Source organism: Saccoglossus kowalevskii, chromosome 16 (assembly GCF_978046115.1).
Source record: "Saccoglossus kowalevskii chromosome 16, keSacKowa6.1, whole genome shotgun sequence".
Lineage (NCBI taxonomy): Eukaryota > Metazoa > Hemichordata > Enteropneusta > Harrimaniidae > Saccoglossus > Saccoglossus kowalevskii.
In genome coordinates this window covers 6,453,581-6,472,657 of record NC_140656.1, presented here as the reverse complement: position 1 = coordinate 6,472,657, position 19,077 = coordinate 6,453,581, and the positions used below count along the sequence as shown (strand labels likewise).

General features: G+C 37.2%; 1 long non-coding RNA gene across 1 annotated transcript; it reads right to left on the bottom strand.

Moving 5' to 3' along the window:
- Positions 1-2,428: 2,428 nt before the first annotated feature.
- Positions 2,429-2,911, bottom strand: LOC146733621 (uncharacterized). Its single transcript, XR_014926739.1, has 2 exons — positions 2,700-2,911; positions 2,429-2,502 (listed from the first exon to the last, which is right to left on the bottom strand). It is a non-coding gene; the product is annotated as an uncharacterized LOC146733621 (long non-coding RNA).
- Between the last annotated feature and the right edge of the window lie 16,166 nt (positions 2,912-19,077).

Sequence of the window (19,077 nt, the reverse complement as noted above, 5' to 3'; positions counted from 1 at the left end):
ACAATATAAAAGACGATACATGTGTTTCATTTTATCAATAATGACGTTAGAGTAGATGGGGGAGTAAATAAATCTACGCCAAGCAAGAGAATAACATTAGAGTATGGACTGGATTACGCAATAAATGCTATGAAAAGTAGAGATAAAAAAGGGCATTGTCGAATTATATGTGCTAGAAGTAAATAGCAACTCACCACATCTTCAACTATGACATAAACTTCTCTGGTATAACTGACGCTGTCACTTGGCTTGATTTTCTGGTTGTTTGCAACAACACTGTAAACAGGTAGAAATTGAATATCTCCGCATGCAGAAGTGGACAACGTATATTCACATTCTCCTTGGAAGTCATATGTCCTACCATCAAATGTGCTATAATGTGGATCACCATATATTACGCACTCTGAATATGCTAAAAATAGTTGAGGATAACAATTGATGAGATATGACGACGTTAATAATAAAAGAGAAAAACTGCGCCATCAAATGCTATAATGACATTATTAATTACTTAAAGAAAGTCAAACAATCCCGTTCAGATATTAAAATGCTTCAAAATAACACCACTCATTTATAACAGCTTAGTTATACGACTACAGTCCCACTTACATTTCCATTTCTGTTCTACATATATTAAGTCCAAGGTACTGATTATGAGTGTTGCTCACTTGTTATTATCATATGTAACTACACAAAAACCATCGAAACTTACATTTCAAACAGCTTTCAATACCATCACCGTCGTAGCCATCAGTACAATGACAACCATAATTGAAATCACTGTCCAACCCACAGTAAGCATTCCCGTGACATTGTATTCGTTCACATTCAATAGTTCCATCTACAGTACACCTACACATACGTTTACAGTCATGTGTCATGAAGGTAGTATCACGCTATGTAGAAACAATGCATTCAAAAAGAGATTAGTATGAAAATCACATAACCATGTACAGGTGGTTCCAATTAATATTGAAATACAACTTCAGCAAACGGGAGTAGCCTATGCAGACTATGTACGTAATATCATTGAAATGCAGTGTGAAACTTGAGAGAATTGATCAAAGTAAATTTTTACCTGAAATACAAGGCCAGCATATCTGCATCCACAGTCCCGTGGTGACACACACTTCTCACCATCAAATAACTTGCCATCTTCACATTCACACCCTTCTACCTCATTCTCCATACACTGACTGCTAGCCATCGGGTTCACACACGTATTTGGGCAGGCACTTGTTAGCATTTTATAAACTGCTCCTTCCGGACAACTAAGGGCTGCGAGTTGAATAATTGAAGTAAATTAAATTGAACAGAGTATACATAATGGTTTCCATGCAGCACTGCAAAACGAATAGTTATATAATACTTACGACAGAAGTCTGGTTTTCTCCAGGGCAATAATTCACCTCCATTCTCGACACAGGTTCTAGCATAAGATTCAAGTGCATCACATAAACTCTCGTCTCCGGGGAAAGCACACATATCATAAACACAGTTATCGTTGTAACTCATTGGATCACTGCTGTTATGACACCCCAAAAATGGCCCTGCAAAAACGACAAACGTTAATTTTCGTCTTGTATCTAAACAAGTACTTTAACATATCGACTACATCCCAATAATTTTGGGAAAAAAACCTGCATACAAAATGCCAGACAACACAATTTACTGTACAACTAACCTGTTTCATTTAATAATATTTCGCATTGTGCTTCATATCTTTCAACTACTGTAGAGTCCAAACCATCACACGGATGGGTAGTTGTAGGCAAATCAGTACATTCATCGCCATTAGTCTTCCAATGATCAGCAAACACACTAATGTCATCGACCTGCAAAGAAAAGAACAACATCGATTTCAATAACTGCAGTCAGACCTTTACCATCAGATGCAGTCCATGGTTGTTGCTTGTTTTGGTGTGATTTATTTTCTGTGTTCGTTTGCTACACAACTACTGACATGTTAGCGAAGATTTTTAGTATAGTCCAATAGGCACAACATGACATTGGTCTACATTACACGAGATAATTGCCTCGTCATTCAAAGGGAATTATTAGACAATTAAGTTACTGAATATGAAAACGTTGAGTTAAAGTAAATAGGATCAAATATTTAATACTTGCCACGAGCCCTTGATCAGTTATGAAGTCATTCGTCATATTGCCATCCAGTGTGCCACATAATCCACATGTTCTATTCCAGTATGTATGAGGTACATAAACTACCACACTTTCACTTGTATCCCACAAAACTACTAAACCAAAGTCAGTAAGAAGTTTCTGCAAATAGCAATGTTGCAAAATGAAATAGTGATCCAGAAACAAATATAATGAATTCAGAGAGCATTAATATAGTAATACGATCACTTGCTGATGAAATCATTGCATACTTACTACATATCTGCCCGAATTTTTCACTTCCACCTTGAAATCGTTGTATGGTAGATTTACACTAGACCCGTTTACGCGAACATTATTACCCTGGAGTAATTCATATTCCTAACAATATAAAAGACGATACATGTGTTTCATTTTATCAATAATGACGTTAGAGTAGATGGGGGAGTAAATAAATCTACGCCAAGCAAGAGAATAACATTAGAGTATGGACTGGATTACGCAATAAATGCTATGAAAAGTAGAGATAAAAAAGGGCATTGTCGAATTATATGTGCTAGAAGTAAATAGCAACTCACCACATCTTCAACTATGACATAAACTTCTCTGGTATAACTGACGCTGTCACTTGGCTTGATTTTCTGGTTGTTTGCAACAACACTGTAAACAGGTAGAAATTGAATATCTCCGCATGCAGAAGTGGACAACGTATATTCACATTCTCCTTGGAAGTCATATGTCCTACCATCAAATGTGCTATAATGTGGATCACCATATATTACGCACTCTGAATATGCTAAAAATAGTTAAGGATAACAATTGATGAGATGTGACGACGTTAATGGAACAACAAGAAAAACGATGCTTGTAAGGGTTTCTCTTCTAAAAATAATGATACGCACATACACAGTCTATTTTCATTGTGAAATCTAGAAATTTAAAATCAAAATAATATAATGACTACAAGTGGGTAAATAATTTAAAATATATTTTCATCTAACTTGTTTGCACATTGATATATTTTTATGTCTATGCAGCTATAAAACGAATTGCTATACAGTTACGTGGTCTGAGACTCGTAAATGTGTCTTAGAACCATAATAAATCGGGACCATTTGGATGTAACTTTATTCATCGTAATAACGAAAATAAGAATTACATTTCGAACAGCTCACTGTACCATCTCCGTTATAACCGTCTTTGCAATGGCAACCATAATTGAGTCCATTTTGAAATCCACAGTAAGCATTTTTGTTACAATGCAGCGTGTCACATGTTATTATTCTATGAGTAGAACATGAACATTTTTCCAAACATCCTTCACGTATGAATGTCGTGTCCGGCTGAAAATATTAGATTTGAAAAAAATAACGAAACATATAGTTATCAACAACAATAATAATAATAATACTTCCAAACAATGATTCTCTTGGTACTTAAATATTACTGTTTCAATTGTAACTTACTGGTTGGATATTGCCTAATGAAATAATTTTGTAGAAGGGTGTTATACTAAAGCAATCTTTTTGCCTTTTCCTTAATTTTTTTGAATTTTATAGTCTAAAAAGCTTTTTTAGCGAATGTCTTAGCGGCAATGTTATGTCTATTCATAATTGTCAATATAAATATATGCACATAATATTCAAATTAAAACTGAATTTTAATTCCCTCAACTTAAACCTGTTCGAGTAGCGTAAATTTGAAATTGTTCACGAATTTTGTGAAGGTCTGGATTGAGTTGGCTGAATTAATATAATCAATTCTGAATGCATCCTTGATCATTTACTAAATTTAAACCTGTGTATTGATGGTGATCCAAACCGTAAAAACAAACAAATAAAATCACTACACTCGACTAATACATCTTATATATATATATATATATATATATATATATATATATATATATATATATATATATATATATATATATATATATATATATATATATATATATATATATATATATATATATATATACAATGATAACGGAGAATCATGTGTTGACGTTTACCCTATGAAATACGCCGCCGTCCAAACAACCGCACTGATCTACTGCAATACATTCTCTTCCCTGACGAACAAATCCTTTCGAACACTGACAGCCTTCTACACATAGTCCTCCACACATACGTCTAGTTGGATCATCACAGGTTGGTTCACACAAGTTAACGCACATACTATACTCAGAATTGGCCGGACATGTATAAGCTACAAGAAAACAATATGATATATATTATATTTCCAATATATCAAGACAAATAGAATATAAAGCATACCAGAAATACCAAATGTATGTCTTATAAAACTGTATACACTACCATCCAGATTGCAAGCACTTACGGCAGAATGTTTTTGTCCTCCATGGATATACCTCGATGTTTAGCTGCATACATGAATATGCAAGAACCTCCAAATTTTCACACACTGTGTAATTAACCGGATATGTTGCACAGTAGTCATACACACAGCTATCGTTCTGGCGTGCGTAATCAATGTGTGAATGGCATTGACGAAAAGGTCCTGTAAGTATGAAAGTTTGTATTTGAGTGATAGGTATTAGAAATTGTTTATGAGCATAACACTGCATATGTATAATGTATGCGTTGTATGCACCACGTGAAATCCACATCGAACACGACGTATATAATAAAAGTTATAAAACATGTTGATTTTAGTGAACATATCTCAAATTAAATCTCCTGATTGACTTTTTTGCTCAGTGGCATAAGATATCAAACTATCGATGTCATATTCGAACTTACCTGTTGAATCCGAAATAATACTACACGTACTAACAATAGAAGTAAGTTCTTCCTGTTGTCTATCATCACACGGTTCAACTGGATCTGTTTGTACATCACATATCTCACTATTGTACAACCAACTGTCCCCGAATTCCGTTACATCTTCAATCTGTGGCAATTGTTGTATATCAATTAGTTATTATCTACTATACTACGTGACATGTGATGGTACAAGGAAGAGGAAAATATCGCGTTGCATGCACACGGTCAAACTTGCGAGAAACACATTATCAAGACCGTCTTTGTGAGTTATTATTTACCGCTATGTCACGTGATTCGTATGAAGTTCTATGCAAGGCGCATAGTTGACGCATACACAACAAATAATGCAATAAAGTATTCGCGCAGTTAGCACAGAAAACGGCACACGATATTCTATCATCGTTGCAGTAAATACTGCTAAACTTGTAAACATAATATATGAGGTTATTACGAGAATACCTCAAAGTATGCACGAAGACAACACAGCTGGAGTATCGACCGATGCGCGGCGTACTGTCTGAGTGCATACTTTGAGGTATTATCTTAATAACCTTATTATTATACATCTTTTCCTTACAAGGATACACCATGGGAATACCGAAATCCAAAATGTTTAGAACCGAATCAGCAAACTCCTTTGTGTTGAATCCAGTCAACCTCTGATGGCTGCAGCCATGTTTGTTTTTATTATTAGAGGACGCTTACGCGCGTAATCATTTCATATTTGGAATTCAAATTTCCTAATATGGTAGGATGAAAATACCCCGTAGCATACCGTAAAATTACGGCACGTTGTTACATATGGCGTTACAGTGACAGATGTATAATAATAGGTAGTAGTTGCATCCATAATACATGTTTGAAACAGAGAGTTACATTATGCCAATAACAATATCACAAACTATTGCTTAAATACCCATTTTGAATATATAAGGTCTAATTTAGCTCGTGTATCTTCGATAGAAAGTAAATAATATTTATCTAAAGTATGATATTGTACTGCAACGGAATCAATAGCTAGTGATCTACCCAGCACCAGCGAGGTTTCTACGTGTATATCTTACTTATATTGCATCGGGAGGTGCAAGCAAAGGAAGTGTCCCTGTAAAATGCAATAATATCATCAATTAAAGATAAAATATTATATTATTGTATTTATTAGTTGGTATATCGAACCAAATATATGGTATTCTTAATACGTACCATTTATTGATTATTATTCGAACATTGGTCAAACATATTAATCAATTATTAGGCAATTGAGTTATTTTTAGACTGGTTATATTATTCAGTTAGTATTTCAAACAATCAATAGTGTATTCTTAGTACGTACCATTTATTGTTGGATTAATCAATTATTAGTCAATTGTGTTATTTTCAGTTTGGTTATTATATTATTCAGTTAGTATTTCAAAACATTGTATACATAGTGCAGTCAAACGTGCGTATAAAGACCACCAGTCTTATGTGACCATCCATCAATATTTCTGTCGACTCGACTTTCTTTAGAGTTTATTAAACAATTTTTATTTGATTTTGTTTTGATCTACTCAAATTAATGTAAAAGTACCATCTCATTATTTTTCTGAACAAATACTACGTCAAATATATGAGTTCGTCATTCATAAAAAATAATCCAACCTCTATATAAATTTTAACATTTTAACAAAGTAGCTCGAGTGGTCGCTGTACACAGGTTTGAATGTATATATCATTTATCGTTGTATTATTCAAACTTTAGTCAATGAGAGATTTATTTATTGATTGAGTATTATTTTGTATTAATTAGTTAATATGTAAGACAAACCATATTGTATTTCTATGAAGTACCGTTTATTGTTGTATTATTCTTTTGCCATTTTTATTGGTTATTTTATTTTATTATATTTAATTAGTTAGTGTATATCAAACAAACACATGGTGTACTTACAATATAACATTTATTAATATTCGAAAACTTTTGTCAAATGTGTTATTTTTTATTAGTTATTGTATTTTCTTAGTTAGTATATATCTAACAAACACAAACTTATATACTTAGTATATAACATTTATTGTTATTCAAACTTTAGACAAACATTTTATTTTTGATTGGTTTTAATTAGTTAGTAGATTATACAAACAATATAGCATACTTAGTACATACCATATATTTTTATATTTGTCATTGTAAACACTTCAAGCTAATATAGACACTGTGTAACCATGGATTGATATTGTGACTCTTGGGAAGCATGCATTAACATAACTTGTTGACTAAGTGCTTTGTTTAGAACTACGTAAGGAATCTTACTGTGCACTATGCAACCTAAAATGTGTGGTGTTAAATTTGATTGTTAATAATCAATAAGTATTGACCAGGGAACTCTTCATAATAACACATACCTATTACATCACATTTTTTGTTATTAACATTGCTGAGCGGCCAATGCCATGGGTAATCTAAAAAAAGTGACAATTTCAAATGTCATTCTGTTTTTACGCAAGAAAATGCAGATATAATGATTCCGAGACTCACCATAAACAAGTCGCAAACAATTACGAAATTGTTTGTGAAAGTTGTTGTGTCTAAGTTGTTCAGACGATTCCTTGAAATATAAGCATCATTGTTTTCCCTTAAGCAATCTTTCAGAATATGTATGATATACATGGTGACCATGCAATGCTATTGTTGAATATTCCTGAAGTTATATTAATTAATTACGTAGATTTCCCCTGGTCAGTATCTTAATATGAAGTAAAGATTGGCCAACAAATGCTACAGAAGTGGTACTTACCTGGTGATGATCTACAAACCATTTTATATTTTCAAATAATCTTGCTTTAAATCTATTAAAAGAAACGAAGGCTCATATGCTTGTATTGTTTTCACATGTATAGGTAACACATGCGACAATATACACAATTACAGAATTTAAAAATTCGTGTTAATTTCAATTACCTCATTCCATAGATAATATCAGTCCTACGCCACTGTCAGGTTCCCTGTAAAAAATAACATGACGCAATTTTAAAAAGAAAAGTGCAACTGATAGAAGATTAACTCAATATATTTCCCAAATATGACTCTAGTTTTTCTTTTCAGGCACTGCCGTTAACTGATATTAAGTACGTACATCAAACTTACCGCTAATAATCATCTGTATATCTGCATTCCATCATGGTATTCTTACGATTTCCAGTACAGCTCTTCAAGCATCTGTAAGCATCGCTGACCACTGATGTGCCTTTGGTCCAGACACAAATCCACTTGAAGTGTTAACAATAGCACACTTACCTTATTATTGAATTTGTGTCTGTTTTGCAGGAGACAATGACATTCTGAAACCTAAATCCTGCCATTACAGTAGATCGACAAATATCTTAAAGCTGAAACTAAATGTATTAGTTAATCAACATAAAAAAAACCTCGCTAGTGACTGGGTATACCTAGTGTGTGAACCAAACCGGTACACATTTCATTGCACCTAATCATGTGCATCTGCTTCAGCACAATCCATTGTACCTACCAATGTGAACTCGGGTCCTATAAAGTCATTGTTATCATCACCGTCAAAATTGCCACACAAACCGCATGTTGCGTTTCTATACTCCTGCGGTACGTTTACAGCTACCATGTTCTGAGTGTCCCAAGTTATTTTCGGACCAAATCCTGACAACAATCGCTGAAAATGAATAAATCATAAAAAATCTACTTCATCATCCATGTTGCAGTGCATATTTAGGCTATTCGCATAAATCATATGTCAACTGGAATATTATAATCCTGGCTCTTGCCTTTATCTATATGCCACTTATGCGTGGGAATTTAACCACTTACCACATATCGCCCTGTGAAGAATACCTCGACACCGTCCTCTGTCTCAAATGGCAATATCACTCTTGTACCGTTAATAAACACCTCGCCGTCTTGCAATAATTCGATCACCTGTGACAACAATTGGAAAACACAAAACATATAGTCAATAACAATTCGCATAATAGCGTGTGCATTTCAGTCGTGAAATAGATATTGTAGGCACCAAGCATTATTCCACATATTCATTTACCTACAGAAATATCCTCAAACAATGAAAAAAAAATATTTACCGTACTGTACAAATTAATTGTAACTGAATATGTCCAAGATACGCCATGGCTTGGATCCAGTTTGTAATTCTCGACGATCACTTCAATGGATGGGTGATACGACACATCACGGCAGTTCTTCATTAGTACGTAAGAGCAAACGCCTTGGAAATCGTACGCTACATTATCGAAGGTGACGTAATGCGGATCGCCATGTGCAATGCATATGCCTTCATCTATTATTAAACGAAATGTAAGTGGATTGTTACCATAGCATTTGCAGTGTGATTGGTAGTTTGATTACTAGTACTTTGTTTCCTGATAATGGTTGTCAATATGACTTACTGAATTCACATGTTTGAACCCCGTCTCCTTCAAATCCATCGAGACAAGAGCATCTATATTGTTGAGTCGCATCCCTCTGGCATACTGCATCGGCGTGACATTCAAGTGGTTCGCACACAACTCGTCTGTCTGACGTACATGTGCAGGTGTGAGTGCAATCTTCACGTACAAATACAGTATTAATCTGCGTTGGATTCAATAAAATATACGTGTGTTAACAAATAAAACCAGTACATCGTCTCTACAAAAGTCATGGTAATCATATGTAAATATATTTCTGTGTCGTAATCATAATAGATCAATAATATATAGATTTAAAAAAGCTTTAATCATCACTACCACGTGGTCTCACTACAAATTTAAATATTTAATTAATGAAATACAGAATGACAAAATATAAAAAATATAAACTTACTGGGTAGATATGTCCTTCATACCTACAGCCGCATTCAGAAGGTGTCACACATCTACTTCCATCCAGTAACATTCCGTCTGGGCATTCACAGCCTTCTAGAGACATTTCTTGACACGCTCGATTGGCGCTGGTGTCAATGCAGGTATTTGGACAGGCGCTCGCTGACATTGTATAAATAGCTCTCTCTGGGCAGTCAAGACCTTTACATAATGTACAATGAGAGAGCTAGATGAAATATTCATCGTTGTCCATCGTTGTGTATTCAACCATCTCATTTTTTGTTCTATTCTATAACATTGCCACGACTATTCAATGTAATTAATAAACCTATGAACTTACGACAAAATTGGTCTGTTCGCCAACGTTGCACCAGCGCACCAGCTATCATACACTCGGTAGTATATGCCCCTAGGACATCACATAACGACTCTTCTTTAAGGATGGCACACATGTCGTACAAACAGCTTTCATAATATGGCCACGGATCAACAAATTCATGACAACCACCAAACGGTCCTACGAACAAAAAACAACTTGTAAATTCGTGTACTAAATTGCCACGTTATACGTTATTGAATAAAATGGAGTACAATTCTACCTGTGGTGTTCAGTATGACGTGACAGCTTTCATTAGCTTCTGCTACTATCATTTCTTCAACTACATCACATGGATTTTCTTCAGGTGGTGTCGGAACTGTACACTCATTCTGATTGGCAATCCAGTTTTCACCGAAAGTTGTCACATTGACAACCTGCAGAGAAAATAATCAATATGACTCAGTGGATGTGGAGAACACACAACCCGAGATTACGCCATAATCCGCATAGTGAAAATAAGGTCAATTAATATAATTCATTGTAATCCCCGAGTGTGCCGTCAACGCGGACGAGTGACTCTCCGTCCTGTGGCTGTATTACTCCGAGCCGCAGGTGAGAAAGGATAGTTATACGAGGAAACACAAGTCAAAGGTGACGTCACACGAGAGAGTAATGCCGAACGAGTGACTCTCCGTCTGGCGATCGTACTCCTCCGAGCCGCAGGCGAGGAAGAAAGGTTATATATTTATCATATTCTTAGACAAATTTTAGGTAGAAATTGTTTAATTTTGATCGAATAAATTATGGAACTATATAACTCTAAATAAAATGGTCCAAGCACAGGATGGACATCGCGCATCCTGTATTGAAGGGGCAGCTCAGAAATTACCGCACGTAATACAATACTTACAAGGTTTCCTCCGGGTATTATAAAATCATCCCTGGGGTCGAAATTCAGTGTTCCACACAATCCGCATGTGCTGTTGGAATATGAATATGGTACGTATACAACTAGATTCGCTACGGTGTCCCATAATATCACTAGTTGAAAACTAGTGATCAATTTCTGAAAAAGAACAACGTGTAATCAGTGCTTAAGAAGTGTATTATATTTAATTATGAACAAGACAGCCCCATTTTAGAACGGGTTTTTATTGCAAGTAGCATTACGTATTACACTCCACAAATAATACAACAACAGCAAAGCAAGTTCTCACTTAAATACTTCCAAGATGTAAAGAAGTAGTAGCAAAGTAAAATCACAACATTATTTTATGATACCTACCACGTATCTTCCCGCTGTTTTAACAATTACACTGAGATCGCTGTTTGCGTATGAATACGGTAATGTCACTGGCGATCCATTGACGTCGACACGCAGTCCCTGAAGGAGGGAAATTGTCTACAAAAATAAAATGAAAATGTTTACAATTCATGTTCTTGTTTTTAATATTTCAAATACTATTAGGTTATTACGAGGATACCTCAAATAGTCCAGTCATTCTAGCAAAAAAGGGGGCCAACCCGTCACAACTTGCAACAGAAATAATTTTTGCACAGTACTTTTTGGAAAAGTATCTAGATTGATATACTAAAAGTCTAGGAAAATCTAGGCTTCCGAAATATACCTAATTTGCATATATTCAAAATGGCTGTTTTGCACATTTTTACAACAACTATTTGGACATATTTTTAATTCTAGATGAGGTATTATAAAAATTCGTGATGCCATGGTACTGTTTTGAGCCGGAAAAGGTACAAGAGTGCCAAATGTGTTGGTTGGGTAGATGAAAATTTGCAAAAATCCACTATGGCCGCGATAATATAATTATTTAATTAACTTCTCTTCCGGCTTCTCTTCTATGTGGCATAACTAATAAGTTTACAATAAAATAAAAATTTTAACAGAATCGTGCCGTACAGAAAAGATGTAATGGTTTCCTGGGTAGACGGATGCTTCATCTGCATAAATCCAACATGGCCGTCACATCTAAAAGAAAAACTAGAGGAATGAAACACCTTGGTTGGATCTACAAATCTGCTATACTATATACAAAATAGACCATTTAAACGTAAATTTTCAACTCTATAAACTATATTTTTGATTTAACAAACTGTATTAAATATTTCTGTTCAAAAGTTTATTGTTTGATTAATGTAATTGCTTTCTGCAGGTACATCTGAGACTGCGAAAGTCTGTGGAGCAGTTGCATCTCAGTATCCTTAAGAGAAATTCAGATGCTGCCTCCTTGTCAGTCATTACAGGAATTACGATCGGTTGTGGATCGCGTGCTGGGATTTGCTTCCTGGCGAGAAACCCGATTCGTCTCTTTATCGCGACTTGATTGTTCATAAGGGTGACACACCCGTCCGAGAAGGACAGGGCCCCTAGTTCAGCCCGGCGCCTACTTGAGTCGAGGGTGACTAGGAAGACTGTTTTCCACGTCAAAAGTGGTACTGATCGGAGAGGCTCAAAGGCTCAGACTGCTTAGAGCGGCCAACACAACGGATAAGTTCCAATTGGTTGGTTCCCTCGTTTGGGGTCTAGGCCTCCTAATAATTATTAGGTCTCCTAATAATAGGAAAACTGGCTAGTCTTGTCCCAAGAGAATCCCAATGGTGGGTGACAAGGCTGACCTATAGCCAACAATCGCTGAAAGTACAAGTTCATTTTGTTCAAACGATGGACAAAAAGTCAGCTGTTTGGCCAACAAAGGATGACATGGATCTCCCTTCCACTGCCCCAATCAGTGTACGCACGTAATTTCGAGGCGTGGGCTGTGTTGGTGGGATCCATGTTCGCCCTGGACGTTAGCAGCCCACTGAGTGAGTCAACTGAGAGCCTTGATGCGTGTAAGTGGTACACCATAGGCATCAAGGGCAGTGCGCCGTCCGGTTGGGACAGCAGATCTGGTAGTACCCCTGGTGTTTCGACTAACATTTCCAACAGTAGTGAAAACCAGACCTTGCTTGGCCCGCTGGGCGCCACCCGTGTCAAAGTGCAGATGTGCTCATGTCAAAGTTTCTCCAGTACCCGGTGAATAGCGAGAAGGGAGGAAAGGGTCAACAAAGTGTCCCTGGCCCAGGCTCCTGGAGTCAGCAGGAGTGTTGTGTACATCGGTAGCTTGTCGTTCCGGGGTGTGGTGAATAGGTCTAACCTTGGACCGTCCCACAACTGAAACAGTTTGGAGGTTATTTACCCATTGGGGTATCCACCACTCCGCATTCTGGAGATGGCGCCACCATGAGAGGGTGTCCGCTTGACTGTTTCTCACCCCTGGTGCCCCCTAGGGTAGCTATAGGAGACCACCGGAATGTTGTCTGTGCGAAGCAGCTATGGGTAGAAAGTGAATTAGTGCTAGGTGCACTTCTTTCAGTTCGAGCCAGTTGATATGGCAGTCGTTAATCTAACGCAGGGGCCATATTTTCCATTTGGCTTGTTTGTCCAATAGGTGTGCTCCCCAACATGTGTAGGAAGCATCCGTTTCCAGAGTAATAACCATGGCGAGTGGGTTCAAGAGAACCCCCTGCCTAAGGTTGGCAATTGCCAACCACCAGCACTTGGTTCGAGAGTGTTACTCACCTCTCCAGTTCCCGTAGGAGAGCCCGGTGTTGCAACAAAAGTGCGCTGTTACAGGCAGCTGCGTAACATGGCATGGGGAACTACTCACTAACATCATTCCGGTGATCCGCATTAGTTCTCGGAGGGACACAGAGGGAATGATGACTAGGCATTCGGTTAGGTCGTTTAGGCAACGGGCCTGCAGCGACCTTACCAAGCCCACCTCCATGTCAAACTCCCTGGCCAGGAACACCAACTGTTGTGTTGGCTGAGGGTGGGACTTGCTCGATTTACAAGGAAGCACAACTGGTCTAGAGAATCTGATATTAGCCTTACTGTTTGACTAACCACCCCTTGTTGGGTTGTGTAGCAGCCAGTCATCTACCATCTACCAGCCAGGTACATAATGATGTGTACTGATGTGATGTGTACTGGCGCAACAGTAGCACCACCTGTTTTCACACTCTGGTGAATATGTATGGAGCCATGCATGGAGAATAATATGGTGCTCAGCTTTTCCAGGAAGCTCATACTGATTTAGCCTGCTTAAGTCCAGAACGGGGCATAGCCACCTGTAGTCACAGTTGTAGTCTTTGGAACCACCAATACTTGCGAGTAGAAGCCCGGACTTAACGCCAGGTCCTCTATCCTGTGTATAGCACCCTTTGAAGGCAAACTATCCACCTCCTGTCGGGTCCCCTGGTAGTGCCTCGAATAGGGATCTGTTACGCTTTGCCGAACATATTCCCATCCCCCTTCTTCCTGGGGGCGGGTCGCCACTCTTCGCTCCCCCGGAAGAGGCAGGACGCTTGCCTCCTGGCTACTTCAGGCCAGTGGATGCCGACTTTGATCGTTAGGTTTTCTCAGCTTGGTGTCCTTACTGCTTGCCTTTGGTAGAAGCCAAACTGGTTCGCGGGTCCCACCTGTACCAACTGGTCAGTGGGATCCCAAAGCACCGAGATTGCTCCTTCCATCCTCAAAAGTGAAGAGGGTAGGGGAGGTCCAGCCTGCATAACTGAGGCGGTGGTGCGCCCAGTGAAAACAGACAAAACTGCATTCCGCTGTATAGAGGCAGCCCCTGCCACGAGAGCCAGATGACAGTGCAGGCTATCCCGCTTAGCCATGTCGCACCAATGGCTGTGTCTGCTGGTCTAGGAGGCTGGTGCGTTCCGCCATTGAGACTTCAGAATGCTGGCGGCACAAAACAATTTGTGCCAGTGGGCTGGCCACAACTCGAAGGTTGAGGATCGCCTCTCTGCTCTCAGTGCGTGGATAGTTTCCGACTAACCGGTCGAAATATTCCATGAACATGCCCCCCCTTCCACCGAACCAACAAAATTTGTGGTACCGGTTCGAGGGAAGAACCAAAGGATCCGATTGGGCGCGAGATTTGACTCCAGACTCTGCTGTCTCTGGGTGGGGTGGGTAGGGGTTGAACATCGAGTCATTACGAGAAACATACTCCGAGGGGCCGTCCGCGGTTGCACATTGAAATGATACTATTTTAACGGCCATATTGGATTTATGCAAATGAATTGTTATTCAATCAAATGTTTCACAATCACATACATTCACACACTAAACCATATCGCAGCAACTTGAATATCTAAAAAAATTCATCTAGAATTAAAGAAATGTCCTAATAGTTCTATTTTCCATGTTGTAAAAATGCACCAAACGGCCATTTTGAATATATGCAAATAAGGTATATTTCAGAAGCCTAGATTTTCCTAGACTTTTAGTATGTCAATCTAGGCACCTCCCTGGAATGTATTGTAAAGAAATTATTTCTGTTGCAATTTGTGATGGGTCAAACTATAAATTGACTGGACTACAAAGTATGCTCGAAGACAGTACAGTGGGAGTATCATTCCATATTTGGAATTCGCATTTCCTAATATGGTAGGATGAAAATACCCCGTAAAATACCGCAAAATTACGGCACGCTGTAACTTTACGGTGACAGATGTATAATAATAGTATGCATGTGGCAATGATTGTTGTTGTTTATGTAACGTATATAATCTAACCTGCTGCTTCGTGTTGCTTGTATGTATACAATTCAATTGTACCACAATATAGTACATACAGGAAGGTATTTACATTACAATACATATTCCATCGGACTTACCATTTCTCCAATAGTTATATAAACTTCCCTTGTAAAACTGACTCTATCACTTGGTCTGTCCTTCTGATTTTTTCCAACCACTTTAAAGTACGGCATATCTGTAACACTGTGACTACAGTTTGACGTGGCAAGCACGTACTCGCAATCTCCTTGGAAATCATAATGTTTCCCATCAAAGGTGATGTAATGAGGGTCGCCATAAGCAATGCAAGTAGCGTGTTCTGTGTAAAATGATAAATGATAAAATTAATTACTGATCAGACTATAACTTCCTCCGAATTAATTAGATGAAATACATTTTATGCAAACCTATCGTCCGAGGGAAATTGTTGTGTATGAAAATAATAACAAAAAATAGGGTTGGTTGGGTTATTTGCGGTTGCAGTGCAGTGCAGTGTAGTGTAGTGTAGTGTAGTGTAGTGTAGTGTAGTGTAGTGTAGTGTAGTGTAGTGTAGTGTAGTGTAGTGTAGTGTGTCTGTGTTAGTTGATGTCTTACCGATCTCGCACGTTCCTTCTTTTAATTGATACCCGTTAAAACAATGACATCCATACACCCCATCTTTGATACCACAATATGTGTTTGTACCGGAGCATGAAGTATCAGTGCATGAAATAATACCATCTGTTCCACACGTACATGTAGAATAGCATCCTTCTTCAGTGTATGTTTCACCAATCTGAACAACAACATACCAATAACATATTATTTAACAGCTGAATCTTTCGACATGGTTTTAAACTTTCTTATTTTGTGCCCAGAAAACAATAGTAGTACTAGACACAATTCATGTCCGTTTTTTTATATTTAAAATTCACACAGTACTCATTACAATAACATGAAAATAGGGGTCAACAATATATCTAACTAGTTGTTAGGCACAGTCAACAACATATCTAACTAGTTGATAGGCACAGTCAACAACATATCTAACTAGTAGATAGGCATAGTCAACAACATATCTAACTAGTAGATAGGCATAGTCAACAATATATCTAACTAGTAGATAGGCACAGTCAACAATATATCTAACTAGTTGATAGGCACAGTCAACAACATATCTAACTAGTAGATAGGCATAGTCAACAACATATCTAACTAGTAGATAGGCACAGTCAACAATATATCTAACTAGTAGATAGGCACAGTCAACAATATATCTAACTGGTCGGTAGGCACAGTCAACAATATATCTAACTAGTTGTTAGGCACAGTCAACAACATATCTAACTAGTTGTTAGGCACAGTCAACAATATATCTAACTAGTTGATAGGCACAGTCAACAACATATCTAACTAGTAGATAGGCATAGTCAACAACATATCTAACTAGTAGATAGGCATAGTCAACAACATATCTAACTAGTAGATAGGCACAGTCAACAATATATCTAACTAGTAGATAGGCACAGTCAACAATATATCTAACTGGTCGGTAGGCACAGTCAACAATATATCTAACTAGTTGTTAGGCACAGTCAACAACATATCTAACTAGTTGTTAGGCACAGTCAACAATATATCTAACTAGTTGTTAGGCACAGTCAACAACATATCTAACTAGTTGTTAGGCACAGTCAACAATATATCTAACTAGTTGTTAGGCACAGTCAACAACATATCTAACTAGTTGTTAGGCACAGTCAACAATATATCTAACTAGTTGTTAGGCACAGTCAACAACATATCTAACTAGTTGTTAGGCACAGTCAACAATATATCTAACTAGTTGTTAGGCACAGTAAACAATATATCTAACCGGTTGATTGGCACAGTCAAAATATATCTAACTAGTTGGTATGCACAGTCAACAATATATATAACTAGTTGATAGGCACATTTAACACTATATCTAACTAGTTGATAGCCACAGTCAACAATATATCTAACTGGTTGTTAGGCACAGTCAACAATATATCTAACTGGTCGGTAGGCATAGTCAACAACATATCTAACTAGTTGTTAGGCACAGTCAACAACATATCTAACTAGTTGTTAGGCACAGTCAACAATATATCTAACTAGTTGTTAGGCACAGTAAACAATATATCTAACCGGTTGATTGGCACAGTCAAAATATATCTAACTAGTTGGTATGCACAGTCAACAATATATATAACTAGTTGATAGGCACATTTAACACTATATCTAACTAGTTGATAGCCACAGTCAACAATATATCTAACTGGTTGTTAGGCACAGTCAACAATATATCTAACTGGTCGGTAGGCATAGTCAACAATATATCTAACTAGTTGGTAGGCACAGTCAACAATATATCTAACTTGTTGATAGGCACAGTCAACAATATATCTAACTAGTTGTTAGGCACAGTAAACAATATATCTAACCGGTTGATTGGCACAGTCAAAATATATCTAACTAGTTGGTATGCACAGTCAACAATATATATAACTAGTTGATAGGGACAGTCAACAATATATCTAACTAATTGTTAGGCACAGTCAACAACATATCTAACTAGTTGTTAGGCACAGTCAACAATATATCTAACTAGTTGTTAGGCACAGTCAACAACATATCTAACTAGTTGTTAGGCACAGTCAACAACATATCTAACTAGTTGATAGGGACAGTCAACAATATATCTAACTAGTTGATAGGGACAGTCAACAATATATCTAACTAATTGTTAGGCACAGTCAACAACATATCTAACTAATTGTTAGGCACAGTCAACAATATATCTAACTAGTTGTTAGGCACAGTCAACAATATATCTAACTAGTTGTTAGGCACAGTAAACAATATATCTAACCGGTTGATTGGCACAGTCAAAATATATCTAACTAGTTGGTATGCACAGTCAACAATATATATAACTAGTTGATAGGCACATTTAACACTATATCTAACTAGTTGATAGCCACAGTCAACAATATATCTAACTGGTCGGTAGGCATAGTCAACAATATATCTAACTAGTTGGTAGGCACAGTCAACAATATATCTAACTAGTTGTTAGGCACAGTCAACAACATATCTAACTAGTTGTTAGGCACAGTCAACAATATATCTAACTAGTTGTTAGGCACAGTCAACAACATATCTAACTAGTTGGTAGGCACAGTCAACAATATATCTAACTAGTTGTTAGGCACAGTCAACAACATATCTAACTAGTTGGTAGGCACAGTCAACAATATATCTAACTAGTTGTTAGGCACAGTCAACAACGTATCTAACTAGTTGTTAGGCACAGTCAACAATATATCTAACTAGTTGTTAGGCACAGTCAACAACATATCTAACTAGTTGTTAGGCACAGTCAACAATATATCTAACTGGTTGTTAGGCACAGTCAACAAC